Here is a 22197-nt window from a genome sequence, read left to right as displayed (position 1 = left end):
TGCATCGCTTCTCGGCCTTTTGGCTAAGATCAAGTGTAGTATCTGTTCTTATCAGTTTAATATCTGATACGTCCCTTATCTGGGGACCATATATTAAATTGATTTTTGGAACAGGGAGATGGAATAGGGGCTTGCTCCGTCCACTCCACGCATCGACCCGGTATTGCAGTGCCTCTGGGAACGGTGCACTCCCCTTCTGGGGAATTTCAAAGTAGCAAAGAAAAGAAAAACGACGAAAGCTCCATCAGGCGGCGGCGGCGGCACAGCAGCACAGACAAGCATGCACGCACATGGAGAGAGAGGAGAGCTGCTTGCTCTACACCTCTCCTGTGTCTGTGTCTGTCTGTCGATACAGCTCACTCACTCACTCACTCACGCAATGTGCAGACAACTCAACAACAGCACGGGCATCATATCTGGGCCGTTTGGCTAAGATCAAGTGCACATCCGGGCTGCAACCAGATCAGGTGCTGCAGGCAAGGCAGCAACTTCATGAGAGATGCCCCTTGGCATTCATTCCTGAAGCAAACTGCTCAACCGGCGCACTCATTCTGATGCCTGCTCACTCGGCTGCTGCCTGCACCAAGCACAGAAGCAGAGTGAAGTGGAGCAGGCCGAAAGACCTTTTCTGTCCCGCCACACTCGCTCCACTTCTCAGGCTCAGGCTTCTCAGCTGCTCCTTGAAGCCAACGGAGGACGCGACGGACGGACGGACGGACGGATGGACGGGCGGGCGAAGGAAGGAAGGAAGGAAGGAAGGAAGGAAGGAAGGAAGGAACGAACGATATCGAGTCACTGGCTCTGCTGCAATTTCACCAGCAGCCAGCCAGCCTGTCGGACAGGCAGGCTCGTTCAAGTGTGCCAGCAGCCAGGGCACGCGGACGGGAGGGAGGAAGGAAGGAAGGGAGGGAGGCATCCGATGGAGCCCGGCTACAGAGCAACGGGGCGCCGCCGCCGCCGGCACAACAGGGCCCGGTGCTCCTGCACCCTGCATCCTCCCCGCCTGCACCAGACTGCCAAGACTGCTGCTCTCCTGCCCAGACAGACAGACCAGCTACAAGCATCACCACCTAGCCATAGCATCAGCAAAACTCTGCCTACCTGCCCTGCCCTGGCCTGGCCTGGCCTGGCCTCCTGGCCTCCTCTGATGCGTCTGCCTGCCCCAGGCCCAAAGCCCCGCCCACCGTTCAAGGTAAGGCAGAGGCACAACCCCCCACTCCACCCACTCAGACCTCCCCAATATACATCGGCAGTGCAGTGCATCTCTAGCCTCGCTCAGAATCACGTCCCAAACCCCAAGATCACTCAAACGTCTCATGCTTACACCTACCTACTCGGCGTCCAGCTTTGGCGCACGTCTCCACAATTGCCACATCCGTCCACGTGCCCCTGCTTCACGCACGGCACTGTGCCTCCCTCCGGCAGGCATTTCGCCGATCCGTTTCCTGTTTCACAACCAAGGCATAATCAGTACCCCTTTCCTTCCACGGCGCGCACACGCGCCCACCCACTCCACCACTGAGCCATGCCGGCCAAAAACGCACCTGCAGAGCAGTGGGGCACAGGGCCGCCGTCAGCCCGCGACACATTTCCCTCCTGCCGTGCCCTCCCTCCTGTTTCTACATCCGTGCACCCACCCCGCTGCAAAACCAGTCAGTCTGCTCAGGCGTCAGCACAGAGGCATAATGAAGGGCCTCGGCCCTTCTCCCTTTACTGCCCTCTGTACAGCTTGGCAGATCCCTCAGCACTCCGTGTGCACGTGTGTCTGTGACTCTGTGTGTGTGTGTGTGTGTGTGAGAGAGAGAGATTGAGTGAGTGAGTGAGTGAGTGAGTGAGTGAGTGAGTGAGTGAGAGAGAGAGAGACAGACCCTGCCAGATCCCTCAGCATTCCATGTGTGTTTGTGTCGGTGGGTGAGAGAGACAGAGACAGAGACAGAGAGACAGACAGACACACACACACACACACACACACACCCACCCACCTCCACACACCCCCGTGTGCACGTGTGTCTGTGACTCTGTGTGTGTGTGAGATTGAGTGAGAGAGAGAGACAGACCCTGCCAGATCCCTCAGCATTCCATGTGTGTTTGTGTCGGTGGGTGAGAGAGACAGAGACAGAGACAGACACAGAGAGACAGACACACACACACACACAAACACACACACACACCCACCCCCACACACCCCCGTGTGCACGTGTGTCTGTGACTCTGTGTGTGTGTGAGATTGAGTGAGTGAGAGAGAGAGACAGACCGACCCTGCCAGATCCCTCAGCATTCCATGTGTGTTTGTGTCGGTGGGTGAGAGAGACAGAGACAGACACAGAGAGACAGACAGACACACACACACACCCACCCACCCCCATCCACCCTGGTAAAAAAAGGTGGTGGGGGAGCAGGGGAGAAGACACCACTGTGTCCAATGATAGCCTGTGCAGACGCAAAGTCTACAGCTTCTGTGAGATGAAACAAACTCAAGCCACTCAACAATTGTAATTCCACACACATCAAAATAAAGGCACAGAGGTGTGAATGGCTGCACTTCAGCCTTCGGCTTGGAGAGCACACCCATTGTTTCTCCTCAGGCACACCTGTAGCTGACATCTTCCTATTCCCAAGCTTGCCAGGAGGCTTTTCTGCCCGCGGACTTTGGCCACGTCCACAAACCTCGTAACCGGTCTTGAGCGGCGCACGTGGCCTCTGCCTTTGTCGCCCGGTGCAGTCCCATCCGCTCGCTCCCTCCCGGAGAGGGCAGAGCCTCCGAAGGAGACCGTTCAGCTGGATGCGCCAGCCAGCTGGGGCACGCAAAGCCGAGAGGCGCGCTCTCTTTGCCGAGTGCAGGGACGCCCTTGAAGGGCCGAGCGGCCTGCTCCCACTCCCCCTGCAGACTTTTGTGCAGACAGGACAGCGTGACCAGCCTCCCACGACCAGGAGAGCAGTGCAAGTTGAGCCAGCCTCTGAGACCGACCTGGGAGCCAGCCGAGGAAGCCGGCAGCCTTGACGTAGGCAGTGTGCCAGTGACGTAGGCGCCCGTAGGTACGGCCCCACTCCCAGATGATTGGTGGATCACTGGCAGCTTTACATAGCCTCTGACAAGTTGCACTCAGGACGGACCAGGTAGGCAACAGCTGTCCAGCACACCCACCGATCCCAGACAACCTAGGGGAGAGCTGCCAGCGGGCCAGGGCAGCAAGGTCTTTGCCAGGCCTCCTGCTTCAATCTAAACACCAGAGGCTAGGCAGGATGTAGCCGACTCAAGAGGCCGCCTGCATCGCTTCTCGGCCTTTTGGCTAAGATCAAGTGTAGTATCTGTTCTTATCAGTTTAATATCTGATACGTCCCTTATCTGGGGACCATATATTAAATTGATTTTTGGAACAGGGAGATGGAATAGGGGCTTGCTCCGTCCACTCCACGCATCGACCCGGTATTGCAGTGCCTCTGGGAACGGTGCACTCCCCTTCTGGGGAATTTCAAAGTAGCAAAGAAAAGAAAAACGACGAAAGCTCCATCAGGCGGCGGCGGCGGCACAGCAGCACAGACAAGCATGCACGCACATGGAGAGAGAGGAGAGCTGCTTGCTCTACACCTCTCCTGTGTCTGTGTCTGTCTGTCGATACAGCTCACTCACTCACTCACTCACGCAATGTGCAGACAACTCAACAACAGCACGGGCATCATATCTGGGCCGTTTGGCTAAGATCAAGTGCACATCCGGGCTGCAACCAGATCAGGTGCTGCAGGCAAGGCAGCAACTTCATGAGAGATGCCCCTTGGCATTCATTCCTGAAGCAAACTGCTCAACCGGCGCACTCATTCTGATGCCTGCTCACTCGGCTGCTGCCTGCACCAAGCACAGAAGCAGAGTGAAGTGGAGCAGGCCGAAAGACCTTTTCTGTCCCGCCACACTCGCTCCACTTCTCAGGCTCAGGCTTCTCAGCTGCTCCTTGAAGCCAACGGAGGACGCGACGGACGGACGGACGGACGGATGGACGGGCGGGCGAAGGAAGGAAGGAAGGAAGGAAGGAAGGAAGGAAGGAAGGAACGAACGATATCGAGTCACTGGCTCTGCTGCAATTTCACCAGCAGCCAGCCAGCCTGTCGGACAGGCAGGCTCGTTCAAGTGTGCCAGCAGCCAGGGCACGCGGACGGGAGGGAGGAAGGAAGGAAGGGAGGGAGGCATCCGATGGAGCCCGGCTACAGAGCAACGGGGCGCCGCCGCCGCCGGCACAACAGGGCCCGGTGCTCCTGCACCCTGCATCCTCCCCGCCTGCACCAGACTGCCAAGACTGCTGCTCTCCTGCCCAGACAGACAGACCAGCTACAAGCATCACCACCTAGCCATAGCATCAGCAAAACTCTGCCTACCTGCCCTGCCCTGGCCTGGCCTGGCCTCCTGGCCTCCTCTGATGCGTCTGCCTGCCCCAGGCCCAAAGCCCCGCCCACCGTTCAAGGTAAGGCAGAGGCACAACCCCCCACTCCACCCACTCAGACCTCCCCAATATACATCGGCAGTGCAGTGCATCTCTAGCCTCGCTCAGAATCACGTCCCAAACCCCAAGATCACTCAAACGTCTCATGCTTACACCTACCTACTCGGCGTCCAGCTTTGGCGCACGTCTCCACAATTGCCACATCCGTCCACGTGCCCCTGCTTCACGCACGGCACTGTGCCTCCCTCCGGCAGGCATTTCGCCGATCCGTTTCCTGTTTCACAACCAAGGCATAATCAGTACCCCTTTCCTTCCACGGCGCGCACACGCGCCCACCCACTCCACCACTGAGCCATGCCGGCCAAAAACGCACCTGCAGAGCAGTGGGGCACAGGGCCGCCGTCAGCCCGCGACACATTTCCCTCCTGCCGTGCCCTCCCTCCTGTTTCTACATCCGTGCACCCACCCCGCTGCAAAACCAGTCAGTCTGCTCAGGCGTCAGCACAGAGGCATAATGAAGGGCCTCGGCCCTTCTCCCTTTACTGCCCTCTGTACAGCTTGGCAGATCCCTCAGCACTCCGTGTGCACGTGTGTCTGTGACTCTGTGTGTGTGTGTGTGTGTGTGAGAGAGAGAGATTGAGTGAGTGAGTGAGTGAGTGAGTGAGTGAGTGAGTGAGTGAGAGAGAGAGAGACAGACCCTGCCAGATCCCTCAGCATTCCATGTGTGTTTGTGTCGGTGGGTGAGAGAGACAGAGACAGAGACAGAGAGACAGACAGACACACACACACACACACACACACACCCACCCACCTCCACACACCCCCGTGTGCACGTGTGTCTGTGACTCTGTGTGTGTGTGAGATTGAGTGAGAGAGAGAGACAGACCCTGCCAGATCCCTCAGCATTCCATGTGTGTTTGTGTCGGTGGGTGAGAGAGACAGAGACAGAGACAGACACAGAGAGACAGACACACACACACACACAAACACACACACACACCCACCCCCACACACCCCCGTGTGCACGTGTGTCTGTGACTCTGTGTGTGTGTGAGATTGAGTGAGTGAGAGAGAGAGACAGACCGACCCTGCCAGATCCCTCAGCATTCCATGTGTGTTTGTGTCGGTGGGTGAGAGAGACAGAGACAGACACAGAGAGACAGACAGACACACACACACACCCACCCACCCCCATCCACCCTGGTAAAAAAAGGTGGTGGGGGAGCAGGGGAGAAGACACCACTGTGTCCAATGATAGCCTGTGCAGACGCAAAGTCTACAGCTTCTGTGAGATGAAACAAACTCAAGCCACTCAACAATTGTAATTCCACACACATCAAAATAAAGGCACAGAGGTGTGAATGGCTGCACTTCAGCCTTCGGCTTGGAGAGCACACCCATTGTTTCTCCTCAGGCACACCTGTAGCTGACATCTTCCTATTCCCAAGCTTGCCAGGAGGCTTTTCTGCCCGCGGACTTTGGCCACGTCCACAAACCTCGTAACCGGTCTTGAGCGGCGCACGTGGCCTCTGCCTTTGTCGCCCGGTGCAGTCCCATCCGCTCGCTCCCTCCCGGAGAGGGCAGAGCCTCCGAAGGAGACCGTTCAGCTGGATGCGCCAGCCAGCTGGGGCACGCAAAGCCGAGAGGCGCGCTCTCTTTGCCGAGTGCAGGGACGCCCTTGAAGGGCCGAGCGGCCTGCTCCCACTCCCCCTGCAGACTTTTGTGCAGACAGGACAGCGTGACCAGCCTCCCACGACCAGGAGAGCAGTGCAAGTTGAGCCAGCCTCTGAGACCGACCTGGGAGCCAGCCGAGGAAGCCGGCAGCCTTGACGTAGGCAGTGTGCCAGTGACGTAGGCGCCCGTAGGTACGGCCCCACTCCCAGATGATTGGTGGATCACTGGCAGCTTTACATAGCCTCTGACAAGTTGCACTCAGGACGGACCAGGTAGGCAACAGCTGTCCAGCACACCCACCGATCCCAGACAACCTAGGGGAGAGCTGCCAGCGGGCCAGGGCAGCAAGGTCTTTGCCAGGCCTCCTGCTTCAATCTAAACACCAGAGGCTAGGCAGGATGTAGCCGACTCAAGAGGCCGCCTGCATCGCTTCTCGGCCTTTTGGCTAAGATCAAGTGTAGTATCTGTTCTTATCAGTTTAATATCTGATACGTCCCTTATCTGGGGACCATATATTAAATTGATTTTTGGAACAGGGAGATGGAATAGGGGCTTGCTCCGTCCACTCCACGCATCGACCCGGTATTGCAGTGCCTCTGGGAACGGTGCACTCCCCTTCTGGGGAATTTCAAAGTAGCAAAGAAAAGAAAAACGACGAAAGCTCCATCAGGCGGCGGCGGCGGCACAGCAGCACAGACAAGCATGCACGCACATGGAGAGAGAGGAGAGCTGCTTGCTCTACACCTCTCCTGTGTCTGTGTCTGTCTGTCGATACAGCTCACTCACTCACTCACTCACGCAATGTGCAGACAACTCAACAACAGCACGGGCATCATATCTGGGCCGTTTGGCTAAGATCAAGTGCACATCCGGGCTGCAACCAGATCAGGTGCTGCAGGCAAGGCAGCAACTTCATGAGAGATGCCCCTTGGCATTCATTCCTGAAGCAAACTGCTCAACCGGCGCACTCATTCTGATGCCTGCTCACTCGGCTGCTGCCTGCACCAAGCACAGAAGCAGAGTGAAGTGGAGCAGGCCGAAAGACCTTTTCTGTCCCGCCACACTCGCTCCACTTCTCAGGCTCAGGCTTCTCAGCTGCTCCTTGAAGCCAACGGAGGACGCGACGGACGGACGGACGGACGGATGGACGGGCGGGCGAAGGAAGGAAGGAAGGAAGGAAGGAAGGAACGAACGATATCGAGTCACTGGCTCTGCTGCAATTTCACCAGCAGCCAGCCAGCCTGTCGGACAGGCAGGCTCGTTCAAGTGTGCCAGCAGCCAGGGCACGCGGACGGGAGGGAGGAAGGAAGGAAGGGAGGGAGGCATCCGATGGAGCCCGGCTACAGAGCAACGGGGCGCCGCCGCCGCCGGCACAACAGGGCCCGGTGCTCCTGCACCCTGCATCCTCCCCGCCTGCACCAGACTGCCAAGACTGCTGCTCTCCTGCCCAGACAGACAGACCAGCTACAAGCATCACCACCTAGCCATAGCATCAGCAAAACTCTGCCTACCTGCCCTGCCCTGGCCTGGCCTGGCCTCCTGGCCTCCTCTGATGCGTCTGCCTGCCCCAGGCCCAAAGCCCCGCCCACCGTTCAAGGTAAGGCAGAGGCACAACCCCCCACTCCACCCACTCAGACCTCCCCAATATACATCGGCAGTGCAGTGCATCTCTAGCCTCGCTCAGAATCACGTCCCAAACCCCAAGATCACTCAAACGTCTCATGCTTACACCTACCTACTCGGCGTCCAGCTTTGGCGCACGTCTCCACAATTGCCACATCCGTCCACGTGCCCCTGCTTCACGCACGGCACTGTGCCTCCCTCCGGCAGGCATTTCGCCGATCCGTTTCCTGTTTCACAACCAAGGCATAATCAGTACCCCTTTCCTTCCACGGCGCGCACACGCGCCCACCCACTCCACCACTGAGCCATGCCGGCCAAAAACGCACCTGCAGAGCAGTGGGGCACAGGGCCGCCGTCAGCCCGCGACACATTTCCCTCCTGCCGTGCCCTCCCTCCTGTTTCTACATCCGTGCACCCACCCCGCTGCAAAACCAGTCAGTCTGCTCAGGCGTCAGCACAGAGGCATAATGAAGGGCCTCGGCCCTTCTCCCTTTACTGCCCTCTGTACAGCTTGGCAGATCCCTCAGCACTCCGTGTGCACGTGTGTCTGTGACTCTGTGTGTGTGTGTGTGTGTGTGAGAGAGAGAGATTGAGTGAGTGAGTGAGTGAGTGAGTGAGTGAGTGAGTGAGTGAGAGAGAGAGAGACAGACCCTGCCAGATCCCTCAGCATTCCATGTGTGTTTGTGTCGGTGGGTGAGAGAGACAGAGACAGAGACAGACACAGAGAGACAGACACACACACACACACAAACACACACACACACCCACCCCCACACACCCCCGTGTGCACGTGTGTCTGTGACTCTGTGTGTGTGTGAGATTGAGTGAGAGAGAGAGACAGACCCTGCCAGATCCCTCAGCATTCCATGTGTGTTTGTGTCGGTGGGTGAGAGAGACAGAGACAGAGACAGACACAGAGAGACAGACACACACACACACACAAACACACACACACACCCACCCCCACACACCCCCGTGTGCACGTGTGTCTGTGACTCTGTGTGTGTGTGAGATTGAGTGAGTGAGAGAGAGAGACAGACCGACCCTGCCAGATCCCTCAGCATTCCATGTGTGTTTGTGTCGGTGGGTGAGAGAGACAGAGACAGACACAGAGAGACAGACAGACACACACACACACCCACCCACCCCCATCCACCCTGGTAAAAAAAGGTGGTGGGGGAGCAGGGGAGAAGACACCACTGTGTCCAATGATAGCCTGTGCAGACGCAAAGTCTACAGCTTCTGTGAGATGAAACAAACTCAAGCCACTCAACAATTGTAATTCCACACACATCAAAATAAAGGCACAGAGGTGTGAATGGCTGCACTTCAGCCTTCGGCTGGGAGAGCACACCCATTGTTTCTCCTCAGGCACACCTGTAGCTGACATCTTCCTATTCCCAAGCTTGCCAGGAGGCTTTTCTGCCCGCGGACTTTGGCCACGTCCACAAACCTCGTAACCGGTCTTGAGCGGCGCACGTGGCCTCTGCCTTTGTCGCCCGGTGCAGTCCCATCCGCTCGCTCCCTCCCGGAGAGGGCAGAGCCTCCGAAGGAGACCGTTCAGCTGGATGCGCCAGCCAGCTGGGGCACGCAAAGCCGAGAGGCGCGCTCTCTTTGCCGAGTGCAGGGACGCCCTTGAAGGGCCGAGCGGCCTGCTCCCACTCCCCCTGCAGACTTTTGTGCAGACAGGACAGCGTGACCAGCCTCCCACGACCAGGAGAGCAGTGCAAGTTGAGCCAGCCTCTGAGACCGACCTGGGAGCCAGCCGAGGAAGCCGGCAGCCTTGACGTAGGCAGTGTGCCAGTGACGTAGGCGCCCGTAGGTACGGCCCCACTCCCAGATGATTGGTGGATCACTGGCAGCTTTACATAGCCTCTGACAAGTTGCACTCAGGACGGACCAGGTAGGCAACAGCTGTCCAGCACACCCACCGATCCCAGACAACCTAGGGGAGAGCTGCCAGCGGGCCAGGGCAGCAAGGTCTTTGCCAGGCCTCCTGCTTCAATCTAAACACCAGAGGCTAGGCAGGATGTAGCCGACTCAAGAGGCCGCCTGCATCGCTTCTCGGCCTTTTGGCTAAGATCAAGTGTAGTATCTGTTCTTATCAGTTTAATATCTGATACGTCCCTTATCTGGGGACCATATATTAAATTGATTTTTGGAACAGGGAGATGGAATAGGGGCTTGCTCCGTCCACTCCACGCATCGACCCGGTATTGCAGTGCCTCTGGGAACGGTGCACTCCCCTTCTGGGGAATTTCAAAGTAGCAAAGAAAAGAAAAACGACGAAAGCTCCATCAGGCGGCGGCGGCGGCACAGCAGCACAGACAAGCATGCACGCACATGGAGAGAGAGGAGAGCTGCTTGCTCTACACCTCTCCTGTGTCTGTGTCTGTCTGTCGATACAGCTCACTCACTCACTCACTCACGCAATGTGCAGACAACTCAACAACAGCACGGGCATCATATCTGGGCCGTTTGGCTAAGATCAAGTGCACATCCGGGCTGCAACCAGATCAGGTGCTGCAGGCAAGGCAGCAACTTCATGAGAGATGCCCCTTGGCATTCATTCCTGAAGCAAACTGCTCAACCGGCGCACTCATTCTGATGCCTGCTCACTCGGCTGCTGCCTGCACCAAGCACAGAAGCAGAGTGAAGTGGAGCAGGCCGAAAGACCTTTTCTGTCCCGCCACACTCGCTCCACTTCTCAGGCTCAGGCTTCTCAGCTGCTCCTTGAAGCCAACGGAGGACGCGACGGACGGACGGACGGACGGATGGACGGGCGGGCGAAGGAAGGAAGGAAGGAAGGAAGGAAGGAACGAACGATATCGAGTCACTGGCTCTGCTGCAATTTCACCAGCAGCCAGCCAGCCTGTCGGACAGGCAGGCTCGTTCAAGTGTGCCAGCAGCCAGGGCACGCGGACGGGAGGGAGGAAGGAAGGAAGGGAGGGAGGCATCCGATGGAGCCCGGCTACAGAGCAACGGGGCGCCGCCGCCGCCGGCACAACAGGGCCCGGTGCTCCTGCACCCTGCATCCTCCCCGCCTGCACCAGACTGCCAAGACTGCTGCTCTCCTGCCCAGACAGACAGACCAGCTACAAGCATCACCACCTAGCCATAGCATCAGCAAAACTCTGCCTACCTGCCCTGCCCTGGCCTGGCCTGGCCTCCTGGCCTCCTCTGATGCGTCTGCCTGCCCCAGGCCCAAAGCCCCGCCCACCGTTCAAGGTAAGGCAGAGGCACAACCCCCCACTCCACCCACTCAGACCTCCCCAATATACATCGGCAGTGCAGTGCATCTCTAGCCTCGCTCAGAATCACGTCCCAAACCCCAAGATCACTCAAACGTCTCATGCTTACACCTACCTACTCGGCGTCCAGCTTTGGCGCACGTCTCCACAATTGCCACATCCGTCCACGTGCCCCTGCTTCACGCACGGCACTGTGCCTCCCTCCGGCAGGCATTTCGCCGATCCGTTTCCTGTTTCACAACCAAGGCATAATCAGTACCCCTTTCCTTCCACGGCGCGCACACGCGCCCACCCACTCCACCACTGAGCCATGCCGGCCAAAAACGCACCTGCAGAGCAGTGGGGCACAGGGCCGCCGTCAGCCCGCGACACATTTCCCTCCTGCCGTGCCCTCCCTCCTGTTTCTACATCCGTGCACCCACCCCGCTGCAAAACCAGTCAGTCTGCTCAGGCGTCAGCACAGAGGCATAATGAAGGGCCTCGGCCCTTCTCCCTTTACTGCCCTCTGTACAGCTTGGCAGATCCCTCAGCACTCCGTGTGCACGTGTGTCTGTGACTCTGTGTGTGTGTGTGTGTGTGTGAGAGAGAGAGATTGAGTGAGTGAGTGAGTGAGTGAGTGAGTGAGTGAGTGAGTGAGAGAGAGAGAGACAGACCCTGCCAGATCCCTCAGCATTCCATGTGTGTTTGTGTCGGTGGGTGAGAGAGACAGAGACAGAGACAGACACAGAGAGACAGACACACACACACACACAAACACACACACACACCCACCCCCACACACCCCCGTGTGCACGTGTGTCTGTGACTCTGTGTGTGTGTGAGATTGAGTGAGAGAGAGAGACAGACCCTGCCAGATCCCTCAGCATTCCATGTGTGTTTGTGTCGGTGGGTGAGAGAGACAGAGACAGAGACAGACACAGAGAGACAGACACACACACACACACAAACACACACACACACCCACCCCCACACACCCCCGTGTGCACGTGTGTCTGTGACTCTGTGTGTGTGTGAGATTGAGTGAGTGAGAGAGAGAGACAGACCGACCCTGCCAGATCCCTCAGCATTCCATGTGTGTTTGTGTCGGTGGGTGAGAGAGACAGAGACAGACACAGAGAGACAGACAGACACACACACACACCCACCCACCCCCATCCACCCTGGTAAAAAAAGGTGGTGGGGGAGCAGGGGAGAAGACACCACTGTGTCCAATGATAGCCTGTGCAGACGCAAAGTCTACAGCTTCTGTGAGATGAAACAAACTCAAGCCACTCAACAATTGTAATTCCACACACATCAAAATAAAGGCACAGAGGTGTGAATGGCTGCACTTCAGCCTTCGGCTTGGAGAGCACACCCATTGTTTCTCCTCAGGCACACCTGTAGCTGACATCTTCCTATTCCCAAGCTTGCCAGGAGGCTTTTCTGCCCGCGGACTTTGGCCACGTCCACAAACCTCGTAACCGGTCTTGAGCGGCGCACGTGGCCTCTGCCTTTGTCGCCCGGTGCAGTCCCATCCGCTCGCTCCCTCCCGGAGAGGGCAGAGCCTCCGAAGGAGACCGTTCAGCTGGATGCGCCAGCCAGCTGGGGCACGCAAAGCCGAGAGGCGCGCTCTCTTTGCCGAGTGCAGGGACGCCCTTGAAGGGCCGAGCGGCCTGCTCCCACTCCCCCTGCAGACTTTTGTGCAGACAGGACAGCGTGACCAGCCTCCCACGACCAGGAGAGCAGTGCAAGTTGAGCCAGCCTCTGAGACCGACCTGGGAGCCAGCCGAGGAAGCCGGCAGCCTTGACGTAGGCAGTGTGCCAGTGACGTAGGCGCCCGTAGGTACGGCCCCACTCCCAGATGATTGGTGGATCACTGGCAGCTTTACATAGCCTCTGACAAGTTGCACTCAGGACGGACCAGGTAGGCAACAGCTGTCCAGCACACCCACCGATCCCAGACAACCTAGGGGAGAGCTGCCAGCGGGCCAGGGCAGCAAGGTCTTTGCCAGGCCTCCTGCTTCAATCTAAACACCAGAGGCTAGGCAGGATGTAGCCGACTCAAGAGGCCGCCTGCATCGCTTCTCGGCCTTTTGGCTAAGATCAAGTGTAGTATCTGTTCTTATCAGTCCAGAAGGCGGAGGAGGAGGAGAGTTCGCGCTGACGCAGGGGTGGATCCTAATGCTGATTGGCCTCCAATCTAACACCCCATACCAGCGACGACAGCAGTGAGTTAGAAGATGGCAGCAGCGAGCAGTACATCAGCTCGAGGCCAGGGTATCAAGAACACTGTCAGGCTGACAGTGCGAGACCGGAACGGGGGCACCGGCTTCACCCGAGAGACCTTCATCCGGAAGGTCTTGCTGGATTGCTGCGGATTTACGCCCGATGACATCTACTGCGTCCAGGACTTCGCAGGCTTCTTCGATGTCACTTTCCGGCAGGCTGCAGGGTGGCAGAAGCTGTACCAGCAGCTTCAGCTGAAGGGGACAGAGGCGCCGCTGTCGCTGCTGAAAGCACAGCCCCTCTTTGCAACGGCTACGCAACAGGAAAGGACAATCACGGTGCACATGTTCAACCCGCACGTGCCAGTGGTAGATGTCCTTACGTTCCTCGCTCGGTATGTGGAGAGCGTAGGAACACCAGCAGACGTGAAGGACGGGCTGGGAATCTGGACCAGCAAACGGCAGGTGAAGGTGAAGCTGAGGTTGGATTCCAACGGCGGCATCATCCACCCCCCCTCCGTCTTTGCCATCGGAGGGAACCGAGGGTACATGGTGTACGCGGGACAACCCAGGGTGTGCCGAAACTGCGGCAAGGAAGGGCACATCGCAGCCCAGTGCAGGGTGGTGATGTGCAAGAACTGTAAAATGGAAGGCCACCTGACCAAAGACTGCACGCAGGCCAAGGCCTGCAACCTCTGCGGACAGGCCGGCCACCTGTACAGAGCCTGCCCGAAGCGTGGGGGCACCTACGCACAGGCGACCAGGGGAGGTGCTGGCCCTGAAAGGGCCCAGGCTGATGCGGACGTACCCGCCAGCGCTGCAGATGAGGCACCCGACAGGACGGAGGACGAGACCAGGGAGGAAAGTGCAAGCACCCCAAGACCTGCCACCCCACTGCAGACCCTCCAGGACCAGGCAAACGACGAGCAGGAGTCCATGGAGGAGGGGAGAGCGGAGGCGGAAACCGAATGGAAGGTCGTGAAACGAAAAAAGACCCAAAAGGCGGCGGCCAAGCGACAGAAGGCGGAGCAACGCCAGAAAAGGGCAGGGAACCACGCAGCCCCTGGTACCCTGTCCTCTTCAGAGGAGGAAGGAGTTGGGGGAGGCCAGCAGCCCCGGCGGAAGAAGCGGCTGGCAGAACAGGTGGAGAGGAGGAGAGAGAGGGGAGAAAGTCTGCTGGCCACCCCCCAAGTACAGGAGGCGGAGAGCAGCAGACGCACAGAGCTCCGGGAATCCGGGAGCAGAGCCACGGCTGGTACCCAGCAGCCGGAAGGGGAAGCAGCCCAGGAAGTCAGCAACCCCCCGGGCCCAGACCCAGAACCAGAACGGCCACACACGGAGGAGTACTACCAGCAGTACCTGAGCCCACAGGAGGTGGAAAACTTCACAAAGGCGGTGGGGATGAAGGCTCAGGATGGCAAGAGTGAGGACGGAGAGCAGCCAAAATAAAAGACTTAACGATGGCAGACCTTAAATTGGCGTGCTTGAATGTGCGAAGTTTGAAGAGTACTGGGCGATGCGTCAGCACGCTCCAGTACCTGGACACTGTAAAGGCCGATGTGACCTTCCTCCAGGAGTGTGGACTACCACATCTCCGTAACTACCGGAGGTGGTCACGGTGGTGGAAAAAAGGTTTGTCGGTATGGTCGGGGGGCAACGATTGTCGCGCTTCCGGCCTGGGGATTCTGCTGCGGGGAGGCAACTTCTCAATCACCCAAGTTAAAGAGGTGGTTGCGGGGCGCCTCCTGGTAGCAGACGTCAAATACCGGGGCACTCCGCTCCGGCTGATCAACATGTACGCCTCCCCCGTGCGGAGCGAGCGGCTGGCCGTCTTCGAGCAGCTCCCACGGCTGCTGGTGACGACCCAGCCGGTCGTTCTGGCCGGAGACTTCAATTGCACCATTGATGCGGCTGGAGGACCCGGCAGTGCCGACGGCAGGCTAGACAGTACCTCTAGACTCCTGAGGGAAATAGTGAAGACAGCCAAGCTGCGCGACGCCTTTGGCACCCCCACAGGTGGAGCACAGCCGCAAGCCACCTGGACACGATCGGACGGCTCAGCCCGCTCCCGGATCGACTTCCTCTTCCTGTCTGAGTCCCTCACGGTCAGGTCCACCGACGTCACGCCGGTGTTCTTCTCTGACCACTGCCTTCTGAGAGCCACCTGTCACTTACGGGAGGACCAGAAGGCAGGCAGGGGGACGTGGAAGCTGAACGTAAAGCTGCTGACCCCAGAGAACATCGAGGAACTAGAGAGGGAGTACACAGGTTGGAGAACCTTGAAAGCCTTCTTTGATTCCCCGGTTCACTGGTGGGAAGCCACCAAGGAGAACATTAAGAGGTTCTTCATCCGCAAGGGTATTCAGAAGGCAAGGCAGGAGCAGAGGGAACTGCGTAAACTCCAGACAGAGTTGCAGCAACTTCTCCTTCTGCAGTCGAAGGGGGTGGATGTCAGGGAGGAACTGCGAGAGGTGAAGGGCCGGCAAGCCCAGCACCTCGCCGCGGAATCCTCCAAGATCATCTTCCGATCAAGGGTCCAAACCGTGGAGCAGGACGAGACGTGCTCACGCTTCTTCTTCCAAAAGGTGCACAGGGGGAGCTCTGTGATCCACAACCTTAAGGAAGAGGACGGCTCAGTCGCGTCCTCGCAGACCGACATACTGAGGATCTGCAAGTCTTTCTATGCCGGTCTGTACGACGAAAAGGCCACAGAATCCACAGCCTCCCACAACTTCCTGTCGTCTATCACGCAGGTCTTAGACGACGGCAAGCGGGAGAGTCTGGATCGGCCACTGACCCTGGACGAGCTGACAGGCTCCATCCGTTCCTTCGGGTCGGGTAAGACTCCCGGAAGCGACGGCTTACCGGCCGAGTTGTACTCGGCTCTGTGGAACTGGATGGGCCCAGACCTGCTGGAAGTGTACAACGCTATGCTTCTGGCCGGCAGTATGTCTGAGTCCATGAGGAAGGGCATCATCACCCTCATCTACAAGCAGAAGGGGGAAAGGGAGGACATCAGGAATTGGAGACCCATCTCTCTCCTGAATGTGGACTACAAGATCCTGTCCAAGGCTATCGCCAACAGGGTCAAGTCTGCTCTGGGACAGGTGATCCACCCGGACCAAACCTGTGCTGTACCGGGCAGGAAGATCTCAGACAGCCTCGCGCTGCTGAGGGACACCATCGCCTACGTGCAGGACAGGGGGGTGGACGCCTGCCTGGTCAGCTTGGACCAGGAGAAAGCCTTCGACAGGATATCGCACACGTACATGGCGGACGTGCTCTCCAAAATGGGATTTGGGGAGGGAATCCGGAATTGGATCAGACTGCTCTACACAGACATCCGTAGTGCAGTCCAGGTCAACGGGTGGGAAACAGACAGCTTCCCCATCAGGTCTGGAGTCAGGCAGGGCTGCCCCCTCTCCCCTGTCTTGTTTGTCTGCTGCATAGAACCCTTTGTGGAAGCCATCAGGAGGGATGAGGGCATAAGAGGGGTGACGCTGCCAGGCAGTGGAGGGACCCAAGTGAAAACCTCCCTGTACATGGACGACGTCACCGTCTTCTGCTCTGATCCGAGGTCAGTTCGCAGGTTGATTGGCACCTGCGAACAGTTCGAGCTAGCGTCGGGGGCCAGGGTCAACCGCACGAAGAGCGAAGCCATGCTCTTTGGCAACTGGCCCGACCGATCCAGCGTCCCCTTCACCATCAGGTCTGACCACGTGAAGGTGTTGGGGATCTGGTTCGGAGGGGCTGAGGCGTGCAACAAGAACTGGCAGGAGCGGACTGCCAAGGTGAAACAGAAACTGGGACTGTGGGGAGGGCGCTCCCTGTCGATAACGGGCAAGAACCTGGTCATCAGGTGTGAGGTGCTCTCAGGGCTGCTGTACTTGGCGCAGGTCTGGCCCGTCCCCCGCTCCTACAGCTCGGAAATCACCCGGGCTGTCTTCAGATTCGTCTGGGGATCCAAGATGGAGCGGGTGAGACGGACCGCCATGCACAAGTCCCTGGACAACGGGGGCAAGAACGTCCCCAATGTCGCCCTCACCCTGATGGCCAGCTTCGTATGTGGCTGCATCAGGTTGTGTGTAGAGCCCAGGTATGTGGGCACCAAGTACCACTATGTGCCCAGGTTCTACTTGTCGCCCTGGCTGCGAAGGATGGGTCTGGCCCCACTCCCGCGCAACGCCCCAGTCAGCTGGTCGTTGCCGGCATACCTATCCCACGTAGCAAAGTTCTTCCAGGAGAACGCCTTTGACCACAAGGCCATCAGGCAGTGGTCGGCACGAAGTGTCCTGCAGGCACTGCAGGAGAAGGACGTGATGGACACAGTGGGGTGGTTCCCTGAGCAGACTGTCCAGTTCATCTGGCAAAATGCCTCATCGCCAGATCTCACCAACAGGCACCAAGACCTCGCCTGGCTGGCGGTGAGAGGGGCCCTCCCAGTCAGAGCCCTCCTGTACGCCCGGAACGTCGTCTCCGCACCCCACTGCCCACGGGAGGACTGCAGTGAGGAGGAGTCTGTGACCCACCTCTTTGCACACTGCCAGTTCGCAAAGAGGGTGTGGAGGAGGATGGACGGGCTAGTGTCACGTTTCATCCCCAGCAGCTGCGTGACAGAGGACTCTCTGATCTACGGGCTGTTCCCGGGGACGCACACGGAGACCAACATCCGGTGCTGCTGGCAGATCATCAACTCGGTGAAAGACGCTCTTTGGTCAGCCCGAAACTTGATCATCTACCAGCACATGGAGATGTCCGTGGGAGAATGCTGCCGACTGGCACACTCTCGGCTGCAGGAGTACGTGCTGAGGGACGCACTGAAACTTGGTGCAGCCACCGCAAGGGCCCGGTGGGGAAGGACCACAGTATAGGTTTCTCCACCCGTGGGAGTGGGAGGGGTCGGTGGGCGAGGAGTATACCCCTCAACAATGAGATGCTAAGCTGAACTACTGGAGTGCCACGTGGGTGGCTATAAACACGGGTATTTTACTGAGTATAATGGAAACGTATGTAAAGGATGAAAAGTTATTGAATGGTTTATTGTATATATTTATTTTTGAATAAAGTATATTTTGAAATAAAAAAAAAAAAAAAAAAAAAAAAAAAAAATCTGTTCTTATCAGTTTAATATCTGATACGTCCCTTATCTGGGGACCATATATTAAATTGATTTTTGGAACAGGGAGATGGAATAGGGGCTTGCTCCGTCCACTCCACGCATCGACCCGGTATTGCAGTGCCTCTGGGAACGGTGCACTCCCCTTCTGGGGAATTTCAAAGTAGCAAAGAAAAGAAAAACGACGAAAGCTCCATCAGGCGGCGGCGGCGGCACAGCAGCACAGACAAGCATGCACGCACATGGAGAGAGAGGAGAGCTGCTTGCTCTACACCTCTCCTGTGTCTGTGTCTGTCTGTCGATACAGCTCACTCACTCACTCACTCACGCAATGTGCAGACAACTCAACAACAGCACGGGCATCATATCTGGGCCGTTTGGCTAAGATCAAGTGCACATCCGGGCTGCAACCAGATCAGGTGCTGCAGGCAAGGCAGCAACTTCATGAGAGATGCCCCTTGGCATTCATTCCTGAAGCAAACTGCTCAACCGGCGCACTCATTCTGATGCCTGCTCACTCGGCTGCTGCCTGCACCAAGCACAGAAGCAGAGTGAAGTGGAGCAGGCCGAAAGACCTTTTCTGTCCCGCCACACTCGCTCCACTTCTCAGGCTCAGGCTTCTCAGCTGCTCCTTGAAGCCAACGGAGGACGCGACGGACGGACGGACGGACGGATGGACGGGCGGGCGAAGGAAGGAAGGAAGGAAGGAAGGAAGGAAGGAAGGAAGGAAGGAACGAACGATATCGAGTCACTGGCTCTGCTGCAATTTCACCAGCAGCCAGCCAGCCTGTCGGACAGGCAGGCTCGTTCAAGTGTGCCAGCAGCCAGGGCACGCGGACGGGAGGGAGGAAGGGAGGGAGGCATCCGATGGAGCCCGGCTACAGAGCAACGGGGCGCCGCCGCCGCCGGCACAACAGGGCCCGGTGCTCCTGCACCCTGCATCCTCCCCGCCTGCACCAGACTGCCAAGACTGCTGCTCTCCTGCCCAGACAGACAGACCAGCTACAAGCATCACCACCTAGCCATAGCATCAGCAAAACTCTGCCTACCTGCCCTGCCCTGGCCTGGCCTGGCCTCCTGGCCTCCTCTGATGCGTCTGCCTGCCCCAGGCCCAAAGCCCCGCCCACCGTTCAAGGTAAGGCAGAGGCACAACCCCCCACTCCACCCACTCAGACCTCCCCAATATACATCGGCAGTGCAGTGCATCTCTAGCCTCGCTCAGAATCACGTCCCAAACCCCAAGATCACTCAAACGTCTCATGCTTACACCTACCTACTCGGCGTCCAGCTTTGGCGCACGTCTCCACAATTGCCACATCCGTCCACGTGCCCCTGCTTCACGCACGGCACTGTGCCTCCCTCCGGCAGGCATTTCGCCGATCCGTTTCCTGTTTCACAACCAAGGCATAATCAGTACCCCTTTCCTTCCACGGCGCGCACACGCGCCCACCCACTCCACCACTGAGCCATGCCGGCCAAAAACGCACCTGCAGAGCAGTGGGGCACAGGGCCGCCGTCAGCCCGCGACACATTTCCCTCCTGCCGTGCCCTCCCTCCTGTTTCTACATCCGTGCACCCACCCCGCTGCAAAACCAGTCAGTCTGCTCAGGCGTCAGCACAGAGGCATAATGAAGGGCCTCGGCCCTTCTCCCTTTACTGCCCTCTGTACAGCTTGGCAGATCCCTCAGCACTCCGTGTGCACGTGTGTCTGTGACTCTGTGTGTGTGTGTGTGTGTGTGAGAGAGAGAGATTGAGTGAGTGAGTGAGTGAGTGAGTGAGTGAGTGAGTGAGTGAGAGAGAGAGAGACAGACCCTGCCAGATCCCTCAGCATTCCATGTGTGTTTGTGTCGGTGGGTGAGAGAGACAGAGACAGAGACAGACACAGAGAGACAGACACACACACACACACAAACACACACACACACCCACCCCCACACACCCCCGTGTGCACGTGTGTCTGTGACTCTGTGTGTGTGTGAGATTGAGTGAGAGAGAGAGACAGACCCTGCCAGATCCCTCAGCATTCCATGTGTGTTTGTGTCGGTGGGTGAGAGAGACAGAGACAGAGACAGACACAGAGAGACAGACACACACACACACACAAACACACACACACACCCACCCCCACACACCCCCGTGTGCACGTGTGTCTGTGACTCTGTGTGTGTGTGAGATTGAGTGAGTGAGAGAGAGAGACAGACCGACCCTGCCAGATCCCTCAGCATTCCATGTGTGTTTGTGTCGGTGGGTGAGAGAGACAGAGACAGACACAGAGAGACAGACAGACACACACACACACCCACCCACCCCCATCCACCCTGGTAAAAAAAGGTGGTGGGGGAGCAGGGGAGAAGACACCACTGTGTCCAATGATAGCCTGTGCAGACGCAAAGTCTACAGCTTCTGTGAGATGAAACAAACTCAAGCCACTCAACAATTGTAATTCCACACACATCAAAATAAAGGCACAGAGGTGTGAATGGCTGCACTTCAGCCTTCGGCTTGGAGAGCACACCCATTGTTTCTCCTCAGGCACACCTGTAGCTGACATCTTCCTATTCCCAAGCTTGCCAGGAGGCTTTTCTGCCCGCGGACTTTGGCCACGTCCACAAACCTCGTAACCGGTCTTGAGCGGCGCACGTGGCCTCTGCCTTTGTCGCCCGGTGCAGTCCCATCCGCTCGCTCCCTCCCGGAGAGGGCAGAGCCTCCGAAGGAGACCGTTCAGCTGGATGCGCCAGCCAGCTGGGGCACGCAAAGCCGAGAGGCGCGCTCTCTTTGCCGAGTGCAGGGACGCCCTTGAAGGGCCGAGCGGCCTGCTCCCACTCCCCCTGCAGACTTTTGTGCAGACAGGACAGCGTGACCAGCCTCCCACGACCAGGAGAGCAGTGCAAGTTGAGCCAGCCTCTGAGACCGACCTGGGAGCCAGCCGAGGAAGCCGGCAGCCTTGACGTAGGCAGTGTGCCAGTGACGTAGGCGCCCGTAGGTACGGCCCCACTCCCAGATGATTGGTGGATCACTGGCAGCTTTACATAGCCTCTGACAAGTTGCACTCAGGACGGACCAGGTAGGCAACAGCTGTCCAGCACACCCACCGATCCCAGACAACCTAGGGGAGAGCTGCCAGCGGGCCAGGGCAGCAAGGTCTTTGCCAGGCCTCCTGCTTCAATCTAAACACCAGAGGCTAGGCAGGATGTAGCCGACTCAAGAGGCCGCCTGCATCGCTTCTCGGCCTTTTGGCTAAGATCAAGTGTAGTATCTGTTCTTATCAGTTTAATATCTGATACGTCCCTTATCTGGGGACCATATATTAAATTGATTTTTGGAACAGGGAGATGGAATAGGGGCTTGCTCCGTCCACTCCACGCATCGACCCGGTATTGCAGTGCCTCTGGGAACGGTGCACTCCCCTTCTGGGGAATTTCAAAGTAGCAAAGAAAAGAAAAACGACGAAAGCTCCATCAGGCGGCGGCGGCGGCACAGCAGCACAGACAAGCATGCACGCACATGGAGAGAGAGGAGAGCTGCTTGCTCTACACCTCTCCTGTGTCTGTGTCTGTCTGTCGATACAGCTCACTCACTCACTCACTCACGCAATGTGCAGACAACTCAACAACAGCACGGGCATCATATCTGGGCCGTTTGGCTAAGATCAAGTGCACATCCGGGCTGCAACCAGATCAGGTGCTGCAGGCAAGGCAGCAACTTCATGAGAGATGCCCCTTGGCATTCATTCCTGAAGCAAACTGCTCAACCGGCGCACTCATTCTGATGCCTGCTCACTCGGCTGCTGCCTGCACCAAGCACAGAAGCAGAGTGAAGTGGAGCAGGCCGAAAGACCTTTTCTGTCCCGCCACACTCGCTCCACTTCTCAGGCTCAGGCTTCTCAGCTGCTC

General features: G+C 57.9%; 5 non-coding genes and 2 pseudogenes across 5 annotated transcripts; all 7 read left to right on the top strand.

The window, feature by feature from the left end:
* The first annotated feature begins 3 nt into the window (after window positions 1–3).
* Window positions 4–194, top strand: LOC140192066 (U2 spliceosomal RNA). Its single transcript, XR_011884043.1, has one exon. It is a non-coding gene; the product is annotated as a U2 spliceosomal RNA (small nuclear RNA).
* Window positions 195–3270: 3076 nt separating this feature from the next.
* On the top strand, window positions 3271–3461 carry LOC140192065 (U2 spliceosomal RNA). The gene has a single exon (XR_011884042.1). It is a non-coding gene; the product is annotated as a U2 spliceosomal RNA (small nuclear RNA).
* Window positions 3462–6532: 3071 nt separating this feature from the next.
* LOC140192064 (U2 spliceosomal RNA) lies at window positions 6533–6723 on the top strand. The gene has a single exon (XR_011884041.1). It is a non-coding gene; the product is annotated as a U2 spliceosomal RNA (small nuclear RNA).
* Window positions 6724–9786: 3063 nt separating this feature from the next.
* On the top strand, window positions 9787–9977 carry LOC140192063 (U2 spliceosomal RNA). Its single transcript, XR_011884040.1, has one exon. It is a non-coding gene; the product is annotated as a U2 spliceosomal RNA (small nuclear RNA).
* A 3063-nt stretch (window positions 9978–13040) lies between these two features.
* On the top strand, window positions 13041–13175 carry LOC140192098 (U2 spliceosomal RNA; annotated as a pseudogene).
* Window positions 13176–18234: 5059 nt separating this feature from the next.
* On the top strand, window positions 18235–18450 carry LOC140192097 (U2 spliceosomal RNA; annotated as a pseudogene).
* A 3071-nt stretch (window positions 18451–21521) lies between these two features.
* Window positions 21522–21712, top strand: LOC140192062 (U2 spliceosomal RNA). The gene has a single exon (XR_011884039.1). It is a non-coding gene; the product is annotated as a U2 spliceosomal RNA (small nuclear RNA).
* The last annotated feature ends 485 nt before the right edge of the window (window positions 21713–22197 follow it).

This window comes from Mobula birostris, assembly GCF_030028105.1.
Source record: "Mobula birostris isolate sMobBir1 chromosome 11 unlocalized genomic scaffold, sMobBir1.hap1 SUPER_11_unloc_1, whole genome shotgun sequence".
Taxonomy (NCBI): domain Eukaryota; kingdom Metazoa; phylum Chordata; class Chondrichthyes; order Myliobatiformes; family Myliobatidae; genus Mobula; species Mobula birostris.
Note: the sequence above shows the minus strand (reverse complement) of the source record. Positions and strands in the feature narration are given on the sequence as shown.